The 27103-nt window shown below is 38.9% G+C and overlaps 1 long non-coding RNA gene across 1 annotated transcript in view; it reads right to left on the reverse strand.

Annotated features, from left to right (window-relative positions):
* Window positions 1-279: 279 nt before the first annotated feature.
* The window catches only part of LOC104391922, a 171666-nt gene continuing 144842 nt past the window's right edge, over window positions 280-27103 (reverse strand). The window contains exon 3 of the long non-coding RNA XR_719871.1: window positions 280-523. This is a non-coding gene — a long non-coding RNA (uncharacterized LOC104391922). The remainder of the gene's footprint in view (window positions 524-27103) is intronic.

A 27103-nucleotide genomic window follows, 5' to 3' on the forward strand; every position in this document is an offset into this window, starting at 1 on the left:
GTTTCCCAGAGAAGTTGTGGATACCCTATCCCTAGAAGTGTTCAAAGCCAGGTTGGATGGGACTTTGAGCCGCCTGGTCTAGTGGGAGGTGTCCCTGCCTGTGGCAGGGGGGTTGGATCTAGATAGTTCTTAAGGATCCTTCCAAACCAAACCATTCTGTGATTCTATGATTCTTCAGGGACAAACAAAGAATTTCTGTTTTGAGGCAGACGCTGTGCAAATATCAAGGATTGTAACTGGGTTAGCTATAGAATCATAGAAAACCACAAAGTCTGCGGGAGATAATTATCTTTAATACAGCATGACAAAGTATAATTTTCTCTTATGCAAAAAATGAGGTGCATGGAAAAAGAGACAGAACTGCTGGTGGGAATGTAGTTTATCTCCTCCACTGTAGGCATTGGTAGCAAAGCAACTTATTCTTTCTTTGTCTCCCCATGCCGGAGAGGATTTTTTTCCTGTCTTGAAGGAGTCCCACTGTTCTTCCCTGCCTTCCACACCTGCTCTCTTCTTCTTTGCTGAGCTACAAAGTAAAACAATAAACATTCAAGGCACAAATATTCATGTGGTTTGACTCCCAATACTCAGAAGCTGTTGAATTGAGGTAGAAGGAAAGAATTTTTTTGGAAATTGAGATTTGAGTTCCTTCTTCAACAGATGAGCTACTCAGATATGAAAGTTAAATCCATATTCTGCCATACTTAAAGGTATTTCGGGCTGAGCATTTCAGTGGGATTCTTGCCAAAAGAAGGAGCATACAGGGAGTGCTGGCTGGTTGTGCAAAAGTAGGTAGAACACTGTCCTGGGGCTTGGGAGGTGGGTTTTGCTGCACTGGCATGCTGGGTGATTTATGCAAGCCACTTAGCATCTCCTTCCTCCCTCTTGCTGTGCCTTTGGTTCAGGAGGAACAATGACATTTTTCTCCTTTGTACTGATTTGAAAGCTACTGATGAAAACTGCTACTTAAGGATTAGTTAGTAATGTAGGAAGGAAATTCTTGAGGGAAAAAAAAAAAGAACAGTAAATATGCTTTTTAGTCCAAATGTACATTACAAATTTTTAAGGCAGAAAAGAATGTTTCTCATTAAAAAATACATTTCCAGAAGAACTCTTCATTTTCTTAACACCTTTTTTCTTTTTTTTTTTTATTTCTATTGAAAGAACATGGATGGAAAATTTCCAACAAGCTCTGAAAACAAATTAATTCCTTGTTTTGCTAAACATACTTTTATATTATGGTTATATTATTCACAAGCAAGGAGAATCTTAAAAGACTGGTTGATTTCCTACATCCCTGTAAGTGAAGATGTTATTACTTTTGCTGCAGCTCAGAAAAATCTCAACAGGTCATAATGTTCCACTGTGTGTTTTAGACCTGAAGAAGCAAGGGAATTCACATTCATTTAAAGATACTGCAGTGCTGCCTCCATAAATCCTCTCAATGGGACAAGTTATAGGCCTAGCTTGATGAGATAAAGATAGTGTTTTATACCAAGTTTTCAAGCTTCATTCTAAATAGCCATTGATTTTGTAAGGTATACATCAGATTTTTATGTTCTTCTAGATATCATTGTCTACAATTCCATCCTTTACTTTAAAAAGAGCAGCAATTGACTGGCAACACCCAGAATACATCTTACAACATCCATCTACTGTGTTTTAAGGATCTCACTGTAATGCAATAAAGCACTTTTATTTCATATGAAGAATGATTTATACTGAAGTTAATGTGTTAAGTGTAACATATCCACACTGAGTAATGCTATCATAGCATATATTTCTTCTCTAAGAGTTAACCTACTATCCAACTTGCTTTTGCAATGAATGTTTGCATAATGTAAAACAGCCACTTTGATACTAATAGAAATAAATGGCTGAAAGAACACAAAAAATTGAGAGCTTTTCCTTATTATTTAAATTCTTTCAAATATCAGTGCTGTGTGAAATTCTGATACACTCTCTCTGCAACAGTCAGATATTAAAATGGTCTAAAGATTAGGAAATCACTTAAAAATGTAATTAATACAGCAGCACAATTCTCTGTGGTCTGTAAGATATGATGCATTTAGTGTAACAAATAAAACACAGCATAGGACAGTCACTCACGTGTATTATACACATAATCCACTAAAATATGTACATAGATTTGCTCTATTTGCTTTAAAAACTTTGTGTTTTCTGGCCTAGATATTAAAAAATTACACTTAATTTGCAGCCTCTTTGCTGCTGTTCAGGGTTTTTCGTTGTTAATTTCTTCAGAAGATTCCTGGTTTTAAACTAACAGTAATAAAGCTGGCAATACAATATGTAGGAATATATCCTAGAAAAAAATCTCCTCTTGTTCATGATTCATAGGATCACAAGTTGGAAGGGATCAGAGGAAGTCATCTAGTTCAATCTCTTGCTTAGTCAAGGTTATTCTTACTTTACCATGGGTGGTATCTTGGGTTTTGTGCCTCAATCTTTGTACTGATATTTGGTTAAAGATTCAAAACTAGGATGCTCTTGCTCTTGCCAACCAGTTGCATTCTGAGCAAATCTGTGCATTGGTGCTTTGAAATGATGGCGTGTTTCTTTAGGGAATCTCAGTTTCCGAAAACATTGTTGTGGCTGTGCTTGCTTCATGGAAGTTTTTCCGTGAGACGATGTTGTTTTGCTCATTTTAGAGGAATTCCATTTTTAAGGATTTGAAAACTGTGAGCACATCTAAAAGTTTGATAGTTGCCTCAAATTACTTTGCACAATGACTGAGGTGCTGCCAAAAACTTAAGGTCAGGGCAAAAAATCCTTTGTGAGTGATATATAGCCATCTGAAACATGCTCTTTAGTCCTTGAATCTCCACTTTTCAGTCTTATACATTGATCTTCACATCTTCTTTACATTTTCCATATCATTATACCCTATAATCCAGCTTATGAGTCCAGCAGGGAAGAGAAGAATCAAAATACCAAAAAGCTGGTTACTGCAGTTTTCCTAACTCATGAGCAAAAGTGTTGGTATGAGTCCAAGGAAGACACTGTGCCACTGAATTTAAAAATCACACTGCGGCCTTGTGTTGAGAAAGATGAAAGCCTCTGTAAACTTCACTGAACTGAGTCTTCAAACCTTGAAGGTATTTATTCAGGCCAAATAACTGTCCTAAAGAGAGAGCCTGGACAGAGTGGTGACAAATATGAAGTAGATAATTGCAAGATTGAATCTGAAAACATACTCAGAAGCCTAATTCCTTTTCATTGGACACTATGGAGATCTAAAAGAATATTTAAGACAACTGACTAGTAAACAAAGAGGAAGCAAATTTCTAATGGAAAAGAAGCTGGAAAATAGATGATAACTGGGAAACCACAAATAATTATACATTTAGAACTCCCTTCTGGGACTTACAACCTCAGTGTTACAAGTGTGGTGACAAAGTGATGGGGCATAAGCAAGAAATACAATTAACAGCAAATGCATACAACTAGTCAAGTGCTATACCTGGTGGAGTTAGGGAAGCAGAGATAGCTATGGTACTCAGAGAAGTTCAATGTCCTTGGTGGTCAGAAGGAGCAATCCAGTGAAGAGGTGGAGCTTTGTGCTGCTAGCTTTGCATTACTTCTCCTACTCAAAGCTACTGAAGTCCTGAGGGCCCTGGTCTGACCATATTGCTGGCCCTGCTGGCAGCAGAAGTTTGAACTAGATGAAGTTCTTTCTAGTCTGAACCTACAATCTTAGGATCTCAAGACAAAGCCAGCTTGGACATCACTGCGTGACAAAAATGTTGCAACACACGGAAACGAACTGGAATTCCACTGAGAGTTGCACTTGCAGGAAGATCAGGAGTGAGGGTGTAAGGCAGACCAAGAGTGGCCCCTTTCCCTCTTTCTAACCGTGTATGTGCTTTCAGGCCTTAAATATAATACATTCAATGCAACACTAATTCTGTGTGAGCTGCTGTTCAATTGGTGAACAATATTTTCCATTAAGGTCTTGGGGTCAATGATATGGATAATTAGCTAGCACTGTGGTTCAATACATTAATTCTTTCTGAAGTAGTAGTAAAATGTCTGTTGACTCTTGCTAACCTCAGTGTAGATGTTGCAACCTTGTAATGGATGTGGATGCAATAGCCTGCTTGAGCTTGTCTACTTGAGATAAGGTGTTTTCTTAAGTGATGATGATGAATGCTGCTCTTCTGGGGAGTCAGAGAGTGTCATTAAACTAGCTAATATTTTGCTGACCTCCCATGTAGAGCAAGCATTGCTAAAGGGCAGCAGTGTTGTCAAATCCTCATAGGCTGGAGGAGAGAATAAAGCAGAGAAAACAGGATGAAAAAAGTAGATAAAGGGCCTAAGGTGAATTCAGGCTTAATACACAGTACATTGAGTTGTTCTGTTTGCTTGCTTTTTTCCCTTCCTCAGTAAAAGTAGTTCAATAGTTACATTTTTTCAGAAGCAGAATCCTCCCCTCAACTCTCCCAATACTCCTCAGACACAAACAGATTTCATCGTCTATCAATAAAAGCATTTCAGATGTCTCTAGACCTGGAGACACCAGGCAGAGTTATTAGTTCTTCTCCAGCTTATTCTGAGGTGCCAGAGTTCAAAATGAAACCTACAGATTGCTGGTAGCCATGCCAGAGCCAGGCAACTGCACAGATATAACCTTACATCGGTCTCTGCATTTATATAAACACAAACAAGCCTTTCCAAGGATATTAAATTGTGAATAAATGTCTGTGTGCAAAGCCTTTTTTTTTTTTTTTTTTTCCTGTGAAAGACCTTAAGAATCTAGAGTGCAAATTCTCTTCTGATGTAATTAGCGCAGTGTTGTTAAACTCCATGGACCTGTACCAGTTTAGACGCACATGAGATTTGACTCCATTACCTTATTTAGTGACACTTATAATAATTTCAAATTCTCAAGTCTTTAAACTCTGCTGATAACTTTTCCTCCTCAAAATGTTGTGCAAGCAGTTGCCTTTCCTTTATGATCAAACCTAAACCATGAAACTAGATGATTTTTTAGTTTTCTATGTAACAGTTTATATCCTGAAGAACACCAACACAGTTCAGAGACTCTGAGGCACAATTATCCACTTTGCAAAGACAACTTCATCTGGGGGAAATACAGCAATCATTTTATAGTGATATGAGACAAATATATTTAGATAGGGAATACAAACCTTGAGGTTTCTCTCCTTGACACTCAAGGCAGGTACAAAAATCTTGTTTCTTCATCTTAAAAAATCGCTGAGACTTAGCAGTGTTGAGTAATGTTTTGTGAATTTAGAAGAAGAGAATTATTCTTTAATGACTTGGAAGACAACTTTCCTTAAGAGGAATCATGGAGTTCATGGAGCATAGAGGCTTTCTTTGGCTTGTCATCATGGTAATGACTCTGCTCTGGTGAGACCCCACCTGCAGCACTGTGTCCAGCTCTGGAGTCCTCAGCACCAGAAAGACATTAACCTGTGGGAGCAAGTCCAGAGGAGGGCTATAAAAATGATCACAGGGCTGCAGCACCTCTCCTGCAGAGGGAGGGTGAAAGAGTTGGGGTTGCTCAGCCTGGAGAAGAGAAGGCTCTGGGGAGAACTTAAAGCAGCCTTCCTGTACCTGAACTGGGCCCACAAGAAAGCTGAGGAGGGACTTTTGAAAAGGGCATGTAGCAATAGGACAAGGGATAATAGTTGTAAACTGAAAGAAGGTAATTTTAGACTAGAGATAAGGAAGAACTTTTCTTCTGATGAGGGCAGTGAAACAATGAAACAGGTTGCCCAGAGAGGTGGTAGGTGCCCCATCCCTGGAAACATTCAAAGTCAGGTTGGACAAGGCCCTGATCAACCTGATCTAGTTGAAGATGTCTCTGCTTACTGCAGGAGGATTGGACTAGGTGACCTTTAATGGCCCCTTCCAACCTGAACCATTCTATGACTCCAGGTAACCCCTTGGTTAATTCAAGAGAGATGGAGACTCATATCCATTGCTGTGCATTTCCTTGAGAAGTGCTGCCATTCGGCAAAACCTGCCTCTATAAGCATGCTTCAGGAAAGAGTTTTTAGTCACAAATAAGCAAATTAAAAAAGATTACATGTCTGTAAGAGAAGAATGGCCCAGAGTAGAGACTCTGATTGCTAATGGTGCACAGCTGCTAACTGAGGAGAAAACCCTTTACCAGAACACAAGCCTCCACTGTGCAGACAGCTGAAGGGGTCTTACAGAGTTGAAAACACACCTCCTATTTATGAGCATTTATTGTTCTTCTGAAGAGTACGCTCCTGTTGCCAAGCCAGACTACTCTAAAGGACAGGTCACCTAAAAAAGGTCTAGCTAGGGATTTTCTAGAATTTAATTTCCCTCACAACTCTGGCATACATTATCTTGCATGCTTATGTGATCTGGAGTTTTAAGATGGAATACACTCTGTTATATCATTATTCTTGTTAGCTTTTTAGTATTACCCACCCATCTCCAACCAATTTAGTTACTCAGTTCCTCTATAATAAGGAAACAATACAAATTTGGGCTTCTGTATTTTTGCTAAAGAATGACCCAAATCAATGTGATAATCCAGGTTAAATTCCGATAAAATACTTTGACTTTATTTAACATCATTATGAGAGTTAGTGTGGATTCCTTTCTTTCATGCTTAGCTTCACCACTGGGGAGGGCTGAAGAGGCCTTTCATGCATCTTATGCACAGTCATGTAGGTGCTCTGGCTTGCTAGGTAACCTAACCAGCACTGTATTTTATGCTGTCTTTGCTGTCATTCTTCCCATTTAGTGCTGTCAAAAGTTCCAAAGTACAGAAAATGTTCTGTAATCTGCCAATGTCCTGCTTAGCCATCATGCACACCATTAGCAAGTGCATTCAGCTCTGCAACTCTGAATGGTGGACCTTTGTGTACCATGGTGTTAATGTTTTGGAGAAATAAAGAAAGAATAGGTGGAATGAACATCAAGGGGTCATTCTTTTACCCCAGGCAGAATCTGATGTCTCTGAACTATTCCTAACAAATGTTTATCTACACTGCTCTTAAGGTCTCCTATGATGGAGATTCATGGACTTCTCAGGCAATATATTTTTGTGCTTAGTCATTCTTAACATTAAAAATATCTTCCAGAGTCTAGTATAAATATCCCTTTCTGCAATTTAGAGCACATTATTTCTTGTCCCATACAAAACGGGTTTGTGGGGCAATCTTTTCCCCTTTTCAGCAACCTTTTATGTATTTGAAGACTATTCATCCTGTCTCTACCTGGTCTTTTCTCTTGAGGAAGCAATCTCAACTATTTGATTTTTAACAGGTCAAGTTTCAACACCCTTAATCACTTTGCTCTGCCTTCAGTTGACCCAAATATTTCTTAAAATGAAAACTGCAGTGGGAACATCGTGCTTCAACTATGGCTTCATTCATACCAAATAGAGCAGAAAGATTATGTCATGTGTCTTACAGATATTATTCATGCTTGTACATCCCATAATACTATTTGTCTTTTCTGCCACAGTGTCACTTTGCTCATAATATTAATTTCAAGGATTCTCCCTTATTCTCTACCATTGCTCTTTTTCTGCAGAGCTGCTGATTAGCCAGTTGTTCCCTGAAGTCATCTTAGATGTTTTGGACTGTTTCTACACATTGTCAAGCTCATTCTGAATTCTCACCCTCCCAAGTAGTTGGGCCTCTTTTCAGTTGCTTGCCATCTTCTGTCCTAATCAATACATTTTATTTTCTTCTGTATGCCCTGACTACAAGTTTCCAGCCATTTCTGTGCCCATCTTATAGTGGTTTAATGTAGCCAATGCTTCTGTTCCTTATTGTGACAGTGTCAGGTGAAACATTGTCAGAAACCTTACTGCAGTCAAGACATATGCATCTATTGCTTCTGCCCTATCTACAAAGCCTGTTACTCTGTCATAGGAAGAAATGAAGTTGGTTTGACAAGATTTGTTTCTGACAAATCCATGTTGGCTGTCACTCATCTTTTTGTTATCTTCTAGGGGCTTACAAATTGTTTGCTTGGTTATTTGCTCCAGGATTTTTCTAGGAATTGAAGTTAAGCTGACAAATCTATCCTCCTTTCCCCCCTTTTAAAAGATAGGCTCAATAATTGCACTTTTCCAGTATGCTGGACTCCCCCCATAAGCTCCCCAAGATAACCAGTGACAGCTCTGAGATTGTCCTGACAGCTCTTTTTTTGCTGATAGTTCTCACTTTTGGGTGGATTTCCTGAGACTCAGTGACCATGAAACATGAAAAAAAAAAATCACTAATATAAGGACATATCTTACTTAGTTTTTTTCTCACTTGTTCATGCCTGTAATTGCTTCAGCCATTTCTTCACATCAATCTCTTCAGTGAAAGCAGAGGCAAGAGACAGTAGACACTGTGGCCTGTTTGGGTGTTTCTGTCTATAGAGTCCTGAAATGAATAATTGTCTCAAAAAATCCCACCCTGACAAACTGGACATTGTACTCAGGTGGGGTCTTCATTCGATCAGCCACCTGGACCCTCTTCTTGCAAGGAGAGCCCCTCATTTGGTAGCCACCCTTGTAAGCTGGACACTGTCCTTGATAGGGGAGCCGCTCCTTTGGCAGCCACCCTGATAAATGGGACGCTGTCCTTGTTTGATAAGGGACAGTGGCTAGTGAGAGGAGCCCTGCAGAGACAAGAGTGCTATCTTCTGAAAGACCACTCTTCTGTTTAAGGAGAGTGTGCATGCGTGATAATAAGGGTCATTGCTTGGTCAACCCGGCTGGGGCGGGGGAAGTGACCACCTGGACCTCCATATTCCACCAATTAATTTCCAGAGCATGCTTGGACCCCACACTGAGTCTGTGCAAAGTAGGCTGAGCCTCACCCAGGAGAGGTGGGGTCAGATGGCACAAAGGAGAACGACTTGGAACACTTGGTGCGTGCCCCCACCATCCAAGGACCACAAGACCATGCCAAGATCGTAGCTGGATCCAAAGGTGGAGATGTTTTTTCTATCTCGTTTTTCTTAATCTCTTCTTGATCTTCCCAAATGGGTTGTTAAAAGTGAATAACTAAGAGAGGGTTGACCCTGCCTCTGGGGAACTCTGGCTGTACCTGCCTGATGAGACATGACACTGTCCAAAGATTTCCCACTCCAGTTGGCAGCAGAACAAGTCTTTTCTTACTCATCTGGAATTGTCTGATATTTTAACAGTACACTCTTACACTGGTTTCTGTCTTTGACCTGGATATTTCTGACATAGCCCATGATTACTTTGTGTTGGTTTTTTAATAGCCTCCCATGAGGTCTCTGACAAAAGGTTTTGAAAAAAACAAATGAGATGTATCAGTTGTGTTTATAGTGATCTGTTGTGGTGATGTTACACGTTCATTTGCCCTATCTAAAGAGTTAAGGCATTTAATACATTGATATATTTTAATCTAATATCAAAATAATTTCTGATCACAGATTTTCAAATATTTATTTATGTTTACTTTTAATAAGTACCATAAAACCTGTTTCAACAAGCAGCAATTTAATTGCATCATTGCATTTGATCAGATTAACATCCTGTTTATAATAATAGACTTTTTTATAAATAAACATAGAAAATACAAATGAAAATTCCATGTTAAGATGCATCCAACTTAATGTCTCGGTACTTTCTTTACACATTGTGAATTGAATTTTTCCTCTGGAATAATGTTTACACTGAAATGTTGCTCTGCATATTTGCATACTCATATAAATTTGGCTAATACATTGTCTAACTTGGGATTTGTCCCTGTTTCAGCCATCAGCATAACTACACTGATGTAAACCACTTGTACTCTAGCGAAGCTGATGAAACAACTGAAAACTGGAAAGAAACATAAATAAAACAGAACTCAATTTTCTTTCTAAAATGGACAGTTTTATCCAGTCCAAGTTTTCCATGAACACATCAATCCAAATTTCCAAATGTTAGGTTATCAACATTTTTGTCCACAAAACACCAAATAATTTTAAGCATACTGATGCACGAAACATTCATCAATTGCAACAGCTGACAATAAAACTTTATGCATTTACTGATGTCTAATTTGCATGGATTGGGTAGAAAAGCCCAAAAAGCACAAATCTACAGTTTCCAATAGTTGTTAATGATGTGGAGTGAATACAGGAGTGGGACCCTAAACTAATCGGTGCTATTGGACATCGGTGAGTAGAAACCACTGTATTAGTACCTAAACTGTGCAGTGGTCCATATCTCCTAATTCTGGGAGATAGTTATGTTAAATTGATTTGAAAATAAGTGGACAGAATCATTATGCCTATGTTTATAGCTAAGCTGATGGAAATCAGATGGATTTTAGTTTTATAACGCACCTCATAAATTGATGCTGAAGATCTCAATAGAGACTTCACTGCCTGCTTTCTGTCCACCAATAAACTGTGATTATTGGATCCTAATGACATCTGCTCCGAGGCTGTATTAAAATGAATTGAAATAAACTGACAGAAAAAGCATGTTGAGGTAATTTGAACAAGGAGGAAGATGTAGAGCTTATCATCATTGACATATGTGGTCCAAAGAAAGGGTTGTCATGCAAACTCAAAGCCACATCAGCTTTGCTTAGGGTTGCTCCTAGAAAATATATTCCAAATAATTTTTAGAACAGAATAAAGCACTGAGATGGTTCATAAAGAAAATGGAACACAGTCAGTCATAAAGGTGTGCTCTTGTGGTTAACACTCTGAGGCTGGACTATTTCTGAAGCACTAAAATATCCTGGCCTCACTGAGGAGCAGAGAAGCACTGGGTGGAAACACTGGGAATACCTTACTACAAGTTCCTAGGCAATGGAATAATGATTTTATTAGGTGATTCTACCCAAATTCCTTGCCTAATGAAAAACCCACATGGTAAAATCCCTAAGGATGATAGGGTAAATAATAAGCGATTCTTCTTTGCAATATAGAAGTAGTCCTTAACAGTATGTACATTTTTCTGCTTGTATCAAATTCCAGTTCAGGCCTGTGCCATGTGAGCTCTCACTGGTGAAGAAATGATCATTTGATAAATTTAAGGCATGAGGATCCAGCTGCACAGAAGAACTTAGGAGCCTTAAACAGCAGAAATAGTAAATAACCTATTAGCATCAATGTGGCTTAGGAATTCAATGCCCTTGGAAAAGGGAGTGTCTTTAATTGGACTTTTTTTCTCTTTAGAGATTTTTTTTTTTAAGTTATACTTTTAATCCTTTCCTCAATATATATGGCCAGAAAGGAAGAATTTCTTGAATTTTAGAACTTCTAGTTTAAGCTTAGTTTTATTTTAATATAAGCAATAATAAAAAATAAAGGTAACTTTTGCTAACAGTTTTTCTCTTTGCCCTAGGTGGGCAGCAGTTAAGTACTGAGATTCTCAAAGCAGAAAATATCAGTCTATAACTCTGATACAGATTTGGTTTAACAGAAGTGGCTATTAAAGCTGTCTCTACTTCATGCCCCTACATCCATCCTCTTCTCCTGGAGCCTATACTATACATGCTTCATTGAGCAGATGTTATTTTCTCTAAATTCCTGCATCTCCTTTGGCTTGCACCTGGAAATTCTTAGGTCTATGCAAAGAGCCTTGGCCCAGACATCCTCCTCCTTCTCCAGATCTCCAGAAACTGTTACTCCTTTGGCATGTTCATGCTGAAATTCATGGGATTCTGCAGTTTTGGTTCCTGTAACATCTATAGTGCTAGTGTAGCATCGTGTATGTCAAGTTGTTAATGTAGCAAGACAATTAATTTAGAGCTCTGTAGCTGTTGAATGGCAACAGGGCTTTCCAGCTGTTCATGTTGAGGAGCCACTGAAGTATGGTGTTTACCAGAAACTGCACTGCCATGATTCAACTGTTTTCCAGATTAGCTGAAATGCTGACCTAACCTGTTCTCTAATCCAGTAAAAATATGTATTTTCAATAACAGGGCACAGAGGAACTCTTATTAGTTTTACCACATGCATCAGGCAGCATCTACCTCATTAGCAGTTTGGTGTAACAGACATAAAGTCACTGGCACAGAACATGTTTACAAGGTAAATATCTCCCACGTTGAAAATAAATATCTTGGCTTTAGCTCAGCATTTATTTAGCAGTGGGAAACTGCTGTCCTGTGACAATGTTCCATTTCATTGACATTATCTCCTAACGATGATATAAGTGGGGACAAGTTAACCTCAGAAGGTTCAGAGGTTCAATTTTCATTAGGATAAGCATCTAGAAAGTTTGAAAGCTTGTGAGCTATTATCCCAACTTTGGTTGTTATTCTTATTTTCTAACAAGCTCTTGTCTCTTGTGGTCCTAACTACTTGAAAAAAAACTTCCCCAGGTAATCACTCTGTCCCTGTTACCCACCAGAAGATGTGGCTGGTGTAGCTCCTGTGCTGCAGGTTCTGGCTGCTGAGAGCACTACATTTCCCTGAGTTTTTCAGTGCAATAAATATGTTCACAAAAGGAATTTCTCTGAAAAACCCTTCAGTCTGAGGCCACAGTACAGCTGTTCCTGCAGCACACATGGCTGGTAACACTCACAGATGGCACAGGGCTGATGCCTTGGTTTTAGGCATTTAGCATAAACGAGTCATTTAAGTTCCCTTTGTAACCACCAGGAACATTCAGATGCTGGAAGGGACTCAAATTTACCTGACCTTGATGGAGTTTGTCTAGAAAGGTTTTGTACTGGTTCTTACATTTTCTTTTCAAGTAGGTTATTTTTTTTGCTTGTTTTGTTTTGGTGGTGTTTTTTTGTTTGTTTTTGTTTTTGTTTTTGTTTTGTTTTTTTACAGTGACAAAATGTCAGCTCTGAAACTACATTGCTATCTGCTAGTCTGATACCTACAGACAGAGGATTTCTCCTTTTTTTTCTAGCTAATGCCTTAACCTTTGTTCTTTCCCCTTCCAGGGGAATGTCACAATACCCATGCAGGCTGTATATCCTCTTGCTAATGAGCAAAGTTAAGAAGCTTCTTCCCAGCTACTTTTTTCCCCCTCATCTTATTCAAGTCTTACTCTTTTCATCTGCCTATTTCAAGTCTATACATCCCTTTCGGCCAGATTCCCCACTCATAGTTTACTCCCTATTATTTTTGTCACAAATTAGAAGTAATAACATTTAAGCTGGAGGGGTGGTTTTGAGTGTATAAATTCTTAGGGTCCCAACTTGGGAAACAGAACAATTGCTGAGTACTTCTCATCCTGAGCAGCACATCTACTAAACAGAAATTGGATACTCCAGCCAGTGGTAACATTAATAAGAAGCATATCTCTCAAGAATAAGTGTAGAGTCCTGCACCTGGGAAGGAAGAACAACATGCAGCAGTACAGATAAGGAGCTGACCTGCTAGAAGTAGCTCTGTGGAGAAGGACCTTGGAGTCCTGATGGACAACAAGTTATCCATGGGATAGTAATGTGCCTTTGTGGCCAAGAAGGCAAATGATATCCTGGGATGTCTTAAGAGGGATGTGTAGGTTGAGGGAGGTTCTCCATCCCCTCTATTCTGCCCTATTGAGACCGCCCCTGGAGTATTGTGTTCTGGGCTCCCCAGTTCAAGAGGGGCAGTAATTTACATGAGAGAGTCCAACGGAGGTTACAAAGATGATTAAGGGACTGGAACATCTGCCTTAGGGGGAAAGGCTGAGAGACCTGGGGCTGTTTAGTCTAGAGAAGAGAAGACTGAGAAGGGATCATACTAATGTAGATAAATATCTGAAGGGGGTGTCAAGAAGGAGAGGCCAGTCTCTTTTCAGTCATGACCTGTGATAGGATGAGGGGAAATGGATGTAAGCTAGAGCACAGGAAGTTCCACCTCAACATGAGGAACAATTTCTTTACTCTAAAGGATGACAGAGCACTGGAACAGGCTGCCCAGAGAGGTTGTGGAGTCTCCTCTGGAGACTTTCAAGAGCCATCTGGATGCTTTTCTGTGTGACTTGCCCTAGATTCTGTGGTGGTCCTGCTCTGGCAGGGTGGTTGGACTTGATGATCTCCAGACATCCCTTCCAACCCCTACCATTCTGTGATTCTGTGAAAATAAGTCTATATAACATCTTTTTACTTTTCACTTATCTCTTCTACAAGTTTTTCTCTCACACATTTCACTCATAGGAAGGCAAGCATTAATCAAAGTAAACAGGCAGTGTATGGGGCACATGGACATAATAGATCTACTTAACTCCAATTAAACCAAGCAGTGGGCAATGAAACTGCTGAACAAGCTGCAGCACTGCATACAAATTAGGGGAAGCAAGTTTGCTGCTGACCATTCAGTACAGCCTTTATTGCTGGGCACTTAACAGGGACTAGGATCCTTGGGCTTTACAGTCATAGAAGAAAATAAAAAATAAGAGAAGGAATTGAAGCTTAATATAGAGATCCCTAAATGAAAGTGTGTACCTTGAAAGTCAAAGATGTGTTCAAAGACAAGTTCAGGATGCCTTCTTCCAATCTTTGCTTTGCATGCCTATCAATTTTTTTTGCAATATTGCCAACTCCTGTGATTTAATGTGAATCATGTGAAAATTGAAAAAACCTCACCTGTTGTTAAAACTATGAATGTCCAGGTCCATAAGACCTTGAAGAAAAGCATCAAAATGTGACTCAAGTGTGCCCTATGGACTCTAAAAGAAAAAGTGTATCTTAGGCTTTGTCTTTAAGTCTTATGGTCAATAAGATACAACCAAATTAATAGTATTATGTCTGTATGTAAGATATATTTGTAATATAATATATATCTATGAGAATGAGACACTGTTGGTCTGGCACATGATCTGAGCATTGTCAAACACTGTGACCAAGCCACAGATTGATAATCTATTATTTTTTAATTAAATGGTTATTTTTTCTATCACCCCATCTGCACCTTTTGTGTTTACTGTGAAATGTGGTCTCTTTCAGCAATAAAGATTCATATACCTGTGGTTATTTTGTCATTTATATGCAGTTCTATCTTCGCTAGTTTTAATCTCTGTTTTGGGGGGTGTTCTGTTTACTACACTGCAATGATTTTTGAATTAAGCTCAGCAAAAAGTGTTACTACATCAACTATATCTTTGAATATTTGAATATATTTGTTTGCTTAAACATTTGCTTAGTCAGAAAGTACTGAGGATTTGTTTTTAAGTACAATGCTTGCAACTGACAGATTACTTTTCTCTTGGTGAATTCTAATTGCTTGTAACCCAGTGGGAAAATATTTGCTATAGTATATATTGATTTTTTTAAAACTTAGAAACCAGTACTTCAAAAAATAAAACAAGAATTAATACTTCATAAATGAGTACTCAGTCTGCAAGCCCAGTTGGAAGTAATGGAACTATAAATTTAAAATTATGTCTGTAAAAAATAGTCTCAAATTATTTGATGTGATATGACCTTTACCTTTTAGTTCCAGTGTTACACATGTAATGAAATTATTAGTTGTTATGTCCTACAGAACATGTTGAGATAACTGCAAAAACAGTAAGAACAATAACAATATTGAAAAAAATGTTTTCAATATGGAAAGAATGCCAAAAGAGTTTCTTGTGTCTGCAGCTTTATACTTGTTGTTTTGATTCAGTCTCACTCTATGGCAAAACAAATGAACTTTTTTACTTTGAGAAGAGCATGCAACAGAAACAGCAGAAATGGCCCAAGAGAAACAACATAGGTAAGACTTCTTGCTCTTTACTTTCTAAAAATGTGCATATGTTTTCCACCGCCAAATCTCAGAAAAAAAATAAAATTGAGAAAGTTCCACACAAAAATATGTATTAAATAACAAGATGGATCATATTTAGATGCCATGAGAAGCTGGAGAAAACAAACATTGTTGTCTCTGCCTCAAAAACCAACAGTCTGATTTTCCTAAAAACATGAATCACATACATATTAAATTATTTCATTGGAAGCAGAACCTCTTGGAATAGTTTATTTTGGGACCACAGTTCCTCACTTAAGTTCTGCTTCTGTACTGTTCTTTTTAGGCTAACCAGAGTCTGAAATCTCAAAGACTTGTTTTGATTTTTGAGAGCCTTCCTAGGGTACTAGCAAGGTATGAAAAAATTACTTAAAACTAACAGTCACTAGCAAATATTGTGAGTGCTATCAACAGACAACCTGTGCTTTTAATCTTTCTACATTCTATAAAAAGAAGGGAAAATATTTAGGCTTTCTTTTTTTTTTTTTTGTTAAGTACTGCAGAAAATGCAGCTGAGATTCCTCCAGGTATTCAGAGAAATTATGTCTGTAATTTCTGTAGGTTTCAGTGCCAGCTTGTAGTTTTTAACAAAGGGACATGGCACCTTTTATAGACCCTGAGTCTGAATCGGAATAAAAAAGGATTTGGTGACTTGGGGACCCATAGCAACCAATGTTAAACAGCATCGTGCTACATCAGTCAGCATATGTGACACCTTAACCAATTCTAGCCTAACTAATGATGGATGAAGAGACAGGCAGGTGACAATGCCATGCTCTTTCACTTTATCACAGGGGCTACAAAGAAACTGTCATGCATAGACAAATCTGACTAATGCTACCACTGCCTATTTGCATTTCAGTTCCACACAAGTCAAATTGGTTTTACTGCATGGAAGTTATTCTGATCATTCTGCTGAAGCACATGTTCATAAACAGCAGCTATTTCATATCTGAAATAATTAAAGGTACAAAGACTTGAAGTGGAAATGTCCACTGAATTAATGAAAACTGAATGTAATAGGAAAAAATCCCTTCAATTTAAATTTGTCACGACTGATTGTCACTTTCAATTATTATATTTACCCGTTTTTTATAGGGGTGTTTACATTTTATTCAAATGTTTTGCCTCATATTTAAGGCACTGAGCACCATTAAAATCAATGAGACTGAAGGACATTAGAGGAGATATTAACTACCTGCAGGATTAGCTCTTAGGGCTGAGAAACACTAAAAAAAATGCTGCTTGCTTAATCATATTGTTGGCACTGTACAGGAGGTGCATGTAGCCTTATGTTCTCCTGGAAATGCTGAGTCCTTCTTTACCAGTGGAATTTTTTATCTCTATCTGAACCCTAGTTAATGAGAAGTAAACTCATCCTGGATCAGTATAGTACAAGTCACAGTCAACTGTGATTTCTTGAGCAGAACATTTTGCACTTGAACGTGAGTCATTACTGCAATATGTTAGCATTCAAAAATGTTGCCCAAGATGAAAAATTCCTCAATGCCAGGCATACACAATAAAATCGAGCCCTTTCATTGAAGTTTAGAACTGATGTAGGAAAGACAAATCAGAGCTAGGAGAAAAAGATACTGGATATTGGATGGATCCCACTTTGTGCTGATGGCATATCTTTGGATGTTATTGCATTCCTCAGATCAGGAAGGCCATCCGTCTTTACTTATCTCAATGTGGCTCAAGAAAATCTCAAACATTATCTCAGGTAACTAAACTGTACATGAGGAACATGTGTGGCACTTGCACAGACAATCAGGCTCTTATTGCACATGTTTGCCCGTGCAAATGCCCTGGGCAATGTTAAGGCACCCTAGAAATCCACACCCAGACTTCTAGAGACATACAGTTCTATTTTTCATATTCTCCTTCCTACATTTTACTGCTTATCTAGCCAATGTCTATAGTATCAAGCCAACTTCACTTAAGATATCGTAGAAGAGAAGTATGGCTTATGTATTTGTTCTGGAACAAACAGGTTCATTTAAAAGTACATCTGCCTTCATTAAATAGCTTTATAAACTTATGGAAAATTAAGTTGCTAAAAGCTTCCATCTTGTTTTTAAAATCTCAGTAGTACCTTAAGCATTACCTTAAAAAAAAAAAAAAGAGCAACAGAAGCTTTTAGGTTTTTTTCCCATTTCCAGTTCAACTTTGAGAAATTAAAAGCTTCTACCCTTTGATACAGTTCATGAAAAGGTCTTCAAAGGCAGTCTTTAAAGAAAACTTCCAGTCTGAACTGAACAAAGGTACTGGGATTTAGAGAGTGCAATTGATAGGATTAGTACTTCTCTCCAGCTATCCGTGTTAAGACAATTAAAATAGGAAACAGTAAAAATAGAGTAAGGTAGAAGATCCAGGGCATAACCTCTTGGGCTCAGCTGTAAAATGGCTGACAGATTTTCCATTATATGTGTTTCTATTGACATCTTTTCTGAACAAAAGGCTAGATATAACCAACAGACAGTTGAGTCATTTGTATCCTTAGCTGTGACATTTCAGAGTGAAAGTGCAAATGGCATGCTTAGGGTGCAAGAAATGGCTGCAGGTAACAGGCAGGCAAAATTAAATGAGATTCTTGCTGACTGGAAGGTGAGGTCAGTTAGAATCTCTGGAAGCTTCCTCAGGGAGCTAGTGGGAGCTCAGTGGCTTTGGTCATTTTAAATCAAACTGAACATTTTAACAGAGAATATACTTCAGGGAGCCATGAGTGATATTTAAGACATCATTTGCAATACATCTAATACACCAGGATTTTGTAAAGCCAATATAAAGCAGCATGTGGGAGAAACTAAGAAAAAAAGTACCTGGAAAGAAGCTTATGCAGGTCCCAATTCAGCAATGCACTGGAAAATCATTCCCCCTTCCTCCTTCCAATAAATTTGCAAGGATGTCCCATGGCCATACCTCTGCTTTAGTCCTTGGGGACCTGCCTGCCCATCCTTGTGCTGTCCCAGACCTCCTTGGTGAAGGGATGAAGGGCCCTGACAGAGCAGGTGAACATATGAAGCATGTATGTACCTATGAAGCTGGTATGGATCAATGTGAAACAATGTATATGAAGTAGGAACAACTGACATATTTAATTAGGAAGGCTGCTCAGGAGGTAATATAAAGAATTGTAAAGCTCACACTTTATTTTGCCGTTGCTGATATTCCTTTGGGATGAAGGTGGATCAAAACTTGTGAATTTAACCAAAGCTGGTCAACCCCTGTTCTGCCTGGACAGATGACATTCAGAGTACATCAGGACTGGTTTTTTTCACCAAAAGCTGAACTTCTGCTGTAACGTTTTCTTTTTCTCAGACTGATAATCCTCTCAAAAGAGTACAAGAGAAGTTGAAAAGGCTGGGAAGCATGTCATTGAGGTAAATTTGTGTACAGTTTAATTAATTTAGAAAATAACTCAATTAGGCATTTTTCACATGATGAAGTTCATACATTAGGAACAGTCCTACTGAAGTCAACAGGACAACTTGCTGCATCTCGTTCCATTGATAAGTTCTGTAGGAAAGGGACTGGTAATAGGATCTCTGTTTTCTTGGAGATCACATGCTTTGGAACTGCTCAAGCAGTATCACAGTCTTCTGCCTCTAATACTTTAATCATTTCCATAGAAAGCACTTAATGTATGAAGATATCACAAGAAGGATGAAGTCTTTAGATAACGAATGAATAACGGGGAATTAATAAGGCCTAACATTCTGGTTTCATGGGACTAAAGCTGAAGGAGAGCAAAATGGACCAAGAAGCTATTACCAGATTTTGCATTTTTTATGCTTGAAAACCTTAATTTCAGATTTCAAAATAGTGTTGCATTTATAAATATAATCAGCAGAATAAGCAGAAGATCCTCTATTCAAAAGAAGAAATAAAAATGCATGTAAAATAAGTTTCCTTTGAAAAAACATTTCATTATTACTCTGAAACCAAATTAATTTTATTAATTTCAGATGAAGGGAAGCATGCAATTTCTTGGTTTTCTTTGGGCACAGTCAGATTGCTGAACATCATAGAGAAATCTCCAGTGAACCTCTGTCTGAAGGAAGCTTATTTTGGCTTTCCAGATTCACAACCCTGACTGAATTTAGGTGATTCAGAGAGCCCAATCAATCAGTTAAAGTTTTCTCATGGTTCCCATGGTTGTGGGATATGGGAACCATAGTGGAGTTTAAATGCTTCCAATTCATGAGAATTCAGACTCAGATGCTGCTACAAACTTAACAGCTGCCCAAGGACTGTCTGCAAAAATCAAAACCCTCCCTTCAAAAAGCAACAGATGTAATTGGAGCCCAGGGTGACAAGGGTGACTTCTTCACAGTTGCCTTGTCTCTGCAGTGTTTAGATTCAAAGGCATGACCAAGGAAGATGTCCCACTGAGGCCAGCTGTCTGGATTTGTGCCGACAACTTAGGTTTGCTTATAGCACTTAGGGGAGAAAGGGCTGATACAACTTGTTATGCAAAATAAGTAATAAAAAAAAAGCTACTCAGAAAAAAATTTCTTTTGCCTCAAGGAAAAAGAACAGCAGAAGTTATTATTTAGTAAGCATTTATAAATATTTTTGGAAGTTTTATACATTTTCTACATTATGACTGCAAAACCAAAAAAGGATTGTCTGATTTTCTTCCCCCCAGCCCAAACCTGCAAGTTTTACCAAAAAGTGACATTCCATTTCACTGAAAATAACTTCCCATTAAAAAAAAACAACTTTAAAAAAGTTTGAACTGCTCTAATTAAACTCCACCAGGAATTATTCTAAAAAGTATGCCTTACAGCTGCAGAAAACTACATTAATGAGCACTTGGATGCTGTAGTCCTTCTCAAACACCCTCACACACCCTCAGTGAAAGGAGAGGAAGTGTATATTCTCACATTTGTGCAATTTATGTCTACAAAAAATCATTCCTTGACAGGGAAAAAATGCCATGGCAATGCAGTTAGAAATTGGTGCTAGTTGCTGGACATCTTTGGCCAGATGTTAAAAACATTCTGGCTCCAACTAAAGGTCAACTTGTTTTCCAGCACCCAGTGGCCAGTGCACAGAGGTGAAAATTGGAGATAATATAATGCCAGAACACCACCCAGGCTCCCATGTTTAGTGTTTCAGTGAGCCAGATATGATGTCTCTATGTTATATTACATAGATTGAAAAATGTATTTTGTCTCTAACTGGACAGCTTTCAAGCCACAATGGCAGATATCACAGAATCACAGAATGGTTGTGGTTGGAAGGGGCCTCTGGAAGTCATCTGGTACAATCCCCCTGCTCAAACATGTCCTAGAGGCAATTGCTTCCTCCCTCTATATGCCTCCTTTTTGTGTTTGAGTTTTACAAGAGCTCCTTGTTCATCTATGCAGGCATCCTGGCATTTTTTCCTGACTTCATATTTGTTGGAATGGAACTCAGTGGAGCTTGGAGGACGTGATCCTTGAATATGAACCACGTTTCTTTGGGCCCTCCTTCCCTCCAGCTCCTTACCTCACATGGCTCTTCTGAGCAGATCTTTGGAGATGTCAAAGTCTATTTTGAAGTCCAGGACTGTGAGCTTTTTCATCCTTCTTCCTGCCCCCAGGTTACTGAGCTCCACCATTTTAGGGTCACTGCAGATACAGCTGTCTTTAACCTTCATAACCTGAACAAGCCCCTCCTTGTTGGTGTATAGGAGGTCCAGAAAATCACCTCTCCTCATTGGGTCCTCTGTCACTTGGAGGAGGAAGTTGTCATCAATGCACTCCAGGATCTTTCTGGGTTGCTTATGCCCTGTTGTGTTGTCCCTCTAACAGATAATCTCTTTATTTATTTTTTATCTACACTAGGACTAACAGACTATCAATTTTGGGAGTATTTGTCTTCTAGGCATGTTCTTGTGGTAGGAGATTGATCTCCAGGAGTCTCTTAGAGAGAGTTTTGTCTCAGTTTGGTGAAGCAGTGCCCTGACAGTTCAGGGCACAGCAGAACTAACCCAAATTAGCAGGTACAAAAAATAATCTAAGCTGGGTAACACAGGAGGGATTCTATTTTTGATCAGTTTAATAGACAAAGTAATTTTGTCTTTGCCCAAAGAACTGTAGATAATTTTCAGTTTGTGCAGATAAATGGAGCGATGGTAAAGTTCAGTATGAATACCCAGAAGCTTTCTCCTTTTTGAGGCACCTTAACAACAAAGTGAGCAAGCTTCTCATCACAGCCAGAGGAAAACAAAAGCATTTAAATATAGCAGCACAGATTCTGGGAATAAAGTTATGTCAAACTCACAAATAGCCTCACTAGCAAAGAGCAGGATATCTTAGTGGACCTGTAGGCTAGTCCAAGTTATATCAGAGCATGATCCAGATTTGGTCAATTTGGCACCCCTAGTGCAACTCTCTGGGGGTATGAAAAAAATTAATTAGGGAGGAGGGAAAAAAAAAAAAAAAAAGAAGAGTAATGATTTCCAGAAAGCAGGTATTTCTCAGCAGTCCTGATTTCCAGACGGTTGGACTGGCACGTGGAAAGCAAGACATTCAACCAAGGACTGTTATGTAAGTGCAGCTCTTTGAGACCACTCCATATACAGTATAAATTCTACAGGTAGATTGTTTTAAGCACTTGGAAACTGCAGAAGAAGGATACAGACTCTTTCTAAATTCATATAGTTTGAAAACAGGAATAAAAAGCAGCGTAAGTAACATTGAGAGGTGAGAGGCAAGGTTTGTAGGGAGAGGTAATATCTTTTATTAGAATAACTGATAGTGTTGGAAAAAAACAATCTCTCTAGGACAAAAGCCCCTTAAAGCTTGTCTGTTTCTTTTCACTTCTATCAGTTTGTCTCGGAAAAGACATTACTTCTTCCTACAAGTCCCATCTCTCTTCTGTGCTCAGACAGTCACTTAAAAGAAGCTATTTTGCTTCATTTAAGTTCTTTTGAATAATGAAAGCTGTAATCCCTGCTTACCCAGAATAAGAGTTTACATGTACAGTAGTCAGTGCACTAAGGGTAGTAGTTTGAATAGGACTGGGATCCACCTTTTGAAGGGCAATGGGAAAAAAGAAAGGTCAAAATGAATTAAAACCCCCTCATTTTTCAGGACCAGTTTATCTGCCTCTGGGCAAACAATAATTTTCACATACCTTCATTCTTCTTTTGAAGGTACTGGTCTTCAGGAGAGGAGACCAAAGAAAGTGACTCTAAGTATCTTTCACACAGTGGAACTCAAAGCATTTTGTAGGGATTAATTACTCAAGTTCTGATGTCCCTAGCAGGCTTACAAGTGTTTTGCAAGTGACACCATGGTAACAGAAGTGTTGAAACCCTTATTTCAAAGAACATTACACAAGAGCAACTGAGTGCACAAGAGTATGTTTTTCTACTCACATGGCTGGATTAATTTTCCTAAGTTGTGGGGAAATGCTTGTCATAAGAAATGGGAAACTTTTTATGTCAGCGTTTTTCTTGCATTTACTGTAAGTTCCTAACTGGGTGTAGCATTTCCTAAGGTGGGGTTACAGTATCAAGGCAGGCTGAAAAACTACCTAATGATAGTCAAAGAGGTTGACACATGTTTCATTTGCCTTTTAATAATTACCAAGCAGATGTCTGCATCTTAGCTAGTTACCATAGAGTCTCTCCAGAATAAATGGTGAGGAAGAGATAATTTGAAGCTGTAACTAAAACAAATCTATTTTAAAGATCTATTTTCCGAAGAGTTAAATTGTGCCTGAGAAACATCTTTTTCTTTGTTGCTTAGAAGACAAGTGGCAAAGAGTGGAGGTGAATAACTGAGATGTTTTCTATACACTATAGATGAAAACCATCTCCTACTGCTAAACTGCATAAGCCATTCAAGGCATGACTTCTTCTTTACAGTTAATTCCCTTTTCATCTGCTCGTCTGTGGTATTTGAATATTTTATAGAATCATAGAATAGTTTGGGTTGGAAGGGACCTTTAAGATCATATAGATCCAAACCCCCTGCATGGGCAGGGACACATCCCACTGGACCAGGTTGCTCCAAGTCCCATCCAGCCTGCTCTTGAACACTTCCAGGGATGGGGCATCCACAACTTCCTTGAGCAACTTTTTACAGTGTGTCACCACCCTCAAACAAAATAATTTCTTCCTAATGTCTAATGTAAATCTCCCTTCTTCAAGTTTTAATCCATTACCTTTCACTACATATCCTAATAAAAAGCCCCTCCCCAGATTTCTTGTAGGCCCACACTCCACAACCTCCTGTCACACTGTCACCCTGCCTTGTCCCCTCTACTATGGACTCTTCATTTTAAAAAGGGATTCTGTGAATCCCATGTCTTTCTCCTCTCCTGGACACAGTGGGAAGGGGACAGGCTGCTTTCCTCCCAATGCTGTTTTTTGCAGCCAACCGGGAATTGCACACTCTGGCAGGTTGACACCACCTTGGCATTGTCACCATCCATCCTTTGCCTCCCACCAGCCTTTGTATCACTGCCTGATCACTGGTCCCCAGTCTGCTGCGGAGCCACCTCACGAGCTGCCTTTGTTTGTTTGTTTTGTTTAATCCAGAGCTTCTGGTGGCAGGAGGGCCTTGAACCTCAGCTTCCCTCTTGCTGAGCCAATGTCTTCTGTCTTCCCTCTTCCCCCACGGCCAGGGGTCAATTGCAGACCCTACTATTCCCAGCTAAAGGCTCACAGTGACAGTTAGTCCTTGGCTCTGCCATGCTTGCCTCCTTGGGACAAGCATTTCTAGAGCTGGACTGCCTGACAGCAGCATGGAAAGGGCTTCTAGAAGCTGGCCTTGAGCTGGGTCTAAAGGCTAGGAGACAACTGAAAACAAAAGCCCCAAAGCAGTACAGCTCTCAATCATCTTCAGATAGATCAGATCTTTTCCTTGTCTAGTGGATACAGTGAACATTAATTTCTGCATTTGAACTCCTTTCAGGAATATAATTACAGTAATGCAATGAGATTTTCACAACCACACACTATGTCATCCCTCTGAAAACCTCATGAATATTATCTTTTATTTATGCCCTCAGAATTGCTGCTGATCATATTATAACAATATCTTGAAGGCTTAAGCAAGATCAGGGCCATCTCTACTAGTCACTGTCCAAGCAGAGTGGCTGCATCAAAAGCAGGGATCTGGCATTTCTGGGCTTGGGATACATCCCCATTTCACACTCTGGTAAAAATGGGACCAGTGTTGTTTAATCTTCATTAACAATATTGCCAGTGGCATTCAGAGCACCCTCAGCAAGTCTGCTGATGACAGTCTGCTGACTGCTGCTGGATGGTGCAGTCGATATGCTAAAGGGGCAGAATGACATCCAGAGGGACCTGGACAAGCTGGAGAAGTGGGCCCAGGTGAACCTCAGGGGGCCCCATCCGTGGAGATGTTTCAGATTAGGCTTGATGGGGCCCTGAGCAATCTGTTCTAGTGTGAGATGTCCCTGCTTATTGTAGGGGGCTTGGACTAGATGATCTTTACAGGTCCCTTCCAACCCAAGACATTCTATGATTCTATGAGTCTAAGATCCAAATATGTGTAAAACCCTCACTCTACATCTGCTGCTCTGGAGAGCTTTTTGTGTGGGTCAGACAGGAGCTGTATCATGTGCCAGCCAGTGCTCCAAGACACATGACTGCAGATCACATTGGTCTGCCACAACACAGTTGTACACAGCAGCTCCAAGGTGGTTTGGGACAAGATTTTGCCCAAGAGAGACAATGAGCTCCGAGACTAGATTATGTCCCCCTGCTGTTTGTGAATAGGAAAAGACGAGGGACAAAGAAGTTGATCACCCTGCAAGGTTGATGGAAGAGTCTGAAACATAAGTAATTCCTTAACCTGCAAGACATTCTTCTTTGAATGCACAGACATTTTATTATTTAGCCTTAGACACCTTGACCACAACCATCTCGCAGCTGTGAGACAAAGATATAACCCAGGCACTGTGACACAGAATTTTAGCTGAGACTTGAGAGCTATAAAATCTCCAGATCTGTGGGAAAAGGATCTAAAATGTATCAAATGCCTGCAGCTTCTGCCATTTGCTTTGAGAACTGGAAGTCGGAACAGAAAAAAAACAAAACAAAAACCAAAACCACAACACAAAACTTCAGTAAGTTTCTTAAAAAATCCTGCAAAAAGCCTATTACTTTAAAACCTATGCTGGTATTGTAGGATGTGGAGTTGAGAACTGTAGCATGATCTATTGTGCACAGACATGAATGACTCTTGATATTTGATTGTTTTATTACTTCCATCTGAGCTAACCTTCGATACTTGGATTTTACAAATGTAAGGACTTGCCAGCATGCTTGCCAGTTAAATAAAGGGCACAGCTAAGGTCTCCGAACATCTGGTCCAAATACTTAATCATCTTGTTGCATGAAGGCTGGTATTTTTATCTCGTACCCTGATTGGGTCTGCATAATTTTTTTTCATAAATTGGTATTTAAACCTCAAAACCTTTAGCTAACTACATCTGTCATTGATATTTTATTGTTTAATTTCTTTTTATAGAGCCAAATTACATCTCTCCCACATACAGCCTGCACTTTACATGTCTAATTTGTCGACATGTTCTATAATGATAATTTCATTGATTTAGAAAGTGACATTATGAGCAACATATGTTCAATTTAGCAGTAAACCTTGTTAAAGCAATAATGTCCCATTCTTCCCTTCACCCTCCCCAAATTCAAATATAACCCACATTAAGAGGCAGCTGAGTCATTTAACTGCTTTGATTCTTGTAAATATAGAAACCTGCTAGCTGTTGAGCTTTACACTTTGGCTGCATATATTTCCTACTTTGGGTTGCTAAGAAAGGACAGTGCAGAGATGAATTACACTACAGTACTTTGTCTAAAAGCATGATATGTGTTAATCTCCTTTGGAAAAAAACAGTTGGAAGAAAAAATTGCTCCCTTCAAATAAAAAAATAAAAAAATACAGGACATTCACATAAAAAGGATATAATTGAGGAACATCAATTCATAGACACTAATGAGAAGATGCCCTATTACTTTCTCCCAATTATCCTTAATATAATCATCAAGAAAGAGGCTCATTTTCATACTGCTCATGAAACAGCTGACTAATAAAAAAGAATTATTTTTATAGACTCCAGAGCTAGTTGAATGCTTTGCCATCTGTACTGGTCTAGAGCCTTTCCCCAAAGTGTTTAAAAACAAACTACATTTCGATCTGATAAACCAGAGTTTAGTGATTTCAGGATTAGTTTGAAACTTTACACAGTAAGCTCAGCTCAGCTTTTGCAAAGACAATTCACAAATACTTTACAAATCACTACAGAATCCACTGAAGCCTATAATGCAATTTACTAAAAAAGGCACACATCTCTTCTGAAGTATGCACAGAAAGGGAATAATAATAATGAACAGGAAGTGAAATTTTGCTTTGATTTTGAAAAGGGAACCCACATTAAA

The sequence above is a fragment of the Chaetura pelagica genome, unplaced genomic scaffold (genome assembly GCF_000747805.2).
Source record: "Chaetura pelagica isolate M959 unplaced genomic scaffold, ChaPel_1.0 scaffold66, whole genome shotgun sequence".
Classification (NCBI taxonomy): Eukaryota; Metazoa; Chordata; class Aves; order Apodiformes; family Apodidae; genus Chaetura; species Chaetura pelagica.